Source organism: Rhyacophila brunnea, unplaced genomic scaffold (assembly GCF_057557595.1).
Source record: "Rhyacophila brunnea isolate RB1 unplaced genomic scaffold, BYU_Rbru_1.0 scaffold_21, whole genome shotgun sequence".
NCBI classification, from domain to species: Eukaryota; Metazoa; Arthropoda; class Insecta; order Trichoptera; family Rhyacophilidae; genus Rhyacophila; species Rhyacophila brunnea.
The window spans coordinates 12,944,299-12,947,280 of record NW_028232871.1 but is presented as its reverse complement, the minus strand read 5'-3'; positions in this window follow the sequence as shown (position 1 = coordinate 12,947,280).

Here is a 2,982-nt window from a genome sequence, read left to right as displayed (position 1 = left end):
CTAATTAAACGATTGTACATAATACTTTATTTATACGTACAAAACAGTGATAACTCGCAAGATAGACAAACTATATATTGCTGATAAAGGATAAAAAATATAAATACCATTTTTGACGCCATATAGCAGATGCGTATTTTGCAAGATACATGCATATTTAATGTTAGATCTGGCAAGAAAATCGCTGGATGAGATCCTCTCGGTCACCGTATAAAAATTAATCATCATGGCAATACATAGTTGGACTGACATGGATAGTAAAGTTGTTCCCTTTCGGTACACGTTTCAGAATATTCCTAGAGGATAAATGATTAGTATCATATTATGCCAATAAATAAACAGTAATGCAGTGTCATGCGTTTATCAGGTACGATGGACCTCCTCCTCAGAATATTGGATTTCTTAACCGGATACGCTGGTTTGTCTCCAAGCTCTCCCAGTTTGGCTAAATATAATCTATTACTTGCTTACCCATACTCATTTACGAGTTATTAAGATCAGTCGCATCGACAAGTAGTTATCGAATGCGCGTGACCTAATGGTTATAAACTATCGTTACTGATGCTTACTCACGAGGTTCTGACGAGGAAGAGGAATTGAAACAATATTCCATTCACTTAAATAAAAAAAAATCGTTCCTGAAGGGGAGGGGGGTGCTATTAGGGGATGTGGGAACAGTTTTATATGCCATATAAAATAACTATTTACTTTAAAGTTTTCAGAAAGGATTTCACCAAATAGCCAACAACTACAACCTCTCAAACTAAGTAAAAACATTACGTTAAGCAACGTTAAAACTGTGCGGTTGTAAAATGGTACGATACTCGAAAGTGTAGAGAAATATGGGATAAACTTAAACATGTGTTAGCGAATATCTAATGAAAATTCTAATGGATTTAAGTTTTGTATTATTCCATTTGAGTCGTTTTTGCGACCCGCCTTTCAGCATCTGCAGGCACTGTGTACACTCACCCAAAGGTAAATACACACTGACAACGAGTACTATTGACTATAACTTATATATAACTTGTTTGTTATATTTTTTTGATTGTGGTCCTTCCCAGAACCAAAACTTCCCAGCGCTCGAAACGGAAAATTTTACAAATCGAAGCGTTCGATAATTTTACGAAAATATTTACGTATTATCTAAACATTTAAATATACAGTTACTTATCTAATTTTATAAAAATAAGTGTGTTCGATTCTTCCTTACATCTATAGCTTATCTAACTCAGACGCTCAAGCTAATTTTTCCACAAAACAGAGATAATTTTGGGAATTTTATGAACAGTAATGGCGCTCCAGTGCGCTTCGGTCCATTTCGAGCCCTGAAACTTTGAAAGACTGGCTTTTGTATTTCGATCTTATTAATTTGTCATCCCGTAGTTTGGACATAATACCTATATACATTATTATAGAGTTTTGTGTTAAAAAAAACGTTATTAATGTATAATTATTATTATGATTTTTTTTTGTAATTATTATTGGTAATATAAAGGAACACTTTTTTTTTTTTAAATATATTAGTTAGTAGTTAGCTTTTACTTTACGAAGCACCATGTTTATTGAAAGCTTGTATTACACCACATTATCACACGAGTCCCAATTATCGATAGTTCTAATAATTGATCCCCGACGCGAGACAGATTGTCACCTAACGCGGCGCGCGTCGATCACCGAATCACTGGCTCGTGTCCTCGCTGCACACTTTTAAACGCGCGCCAACTAATGCGCGGCCTCGTGGCTTAGCGGTCACTGTCATGCCATATGAATCGACAGGATTACGTTCGCGACAGAGTTACAGAAAGATTGATTAACAACAATCACAGAGAAATGGGAAGGTTTATATAAATTGAATTTTAATGGACACTGCATCTTAATAATAGCAGGCCCTTAATATACAATCCAGCAGCGCTCAAAATGGATTTTTTACGAACCGGAGCGCTCGATCATGTTCAGAAAATAATAACATATTTATCGCTACAAGTCGGTTATGGAGAAGCCAGCGGCAAACACATTTTGAAAATAGCCAATATACAGGATCATTTGTTAGGTTGTGTTAGTTTTGGTTAGGTTAGGTTAGGTTTTTATTCTTGAATTCATAAATTTTGCCAAAATCGGCTATGACAATTAACGCGGTTCCCGCCTGGTTTCCCCATAACCGAATTGTATCTATTTATCTAATGTTATGTACCTGCTTATTGGAATTATATTAAAATCAGCGCGTATTAAAGAAAACTAAGTGTATTGGATTGGTTTTTAATAATTCACGAAATGGAACACAATGTTTAATTTTTCTACAAGATGGAGTAATAATCTCGGGGATTTCACGAACTGGAGCTGCGTTTCGATGTGCTCCGGTCTATTTCAAGCAATGCAACCCAGTTCACAAACACCCTGTTTGCTCCTATTAATTTATTTTGTTCCTAAATGCGAGATGCGTCAAACTAAAAAAGGGTTATTTTAAAAATAAAATGAAAAGTTAAAGTGTCATGCGTGAAGGGTGGCAAATTAAGTTAGGCATTCTAACTAGCGCTCGAAGTATACAATTTATGAACCGGAGCACTCGATAATTTAATATTAAATATTAAAGTGCGCTCAATTTTCTTTATATACTTAACAACCATGAGACGGAGCGGTAGTTTCGAGAATTTCACAAACCAGGGATAAGAGCTGGTACGCCCCGGTTCATTTCGAGCCCTATTTTAACATTAACAGAAGCTCTCCGAGTCCAATGCTGCAAGATACTTGTTTCGAATATTCCGGGTAAATGTGTTTCTATGATTTGTGTCAAAATAATTGTAATTGAGCTCCGTGGGCTGTTGTAGTGTTAAAATATATATTACTTTAAGAAAAATACCGATGGTTTACAGAACCACAAATAGCCACATCAAGAGTAGATAAGAAAATTATTAGGGTCCCAGCTGGACAGGGGGTCCTAAATGTCAGTCCGATATTTAATTTTGATGAATGAAATAATTT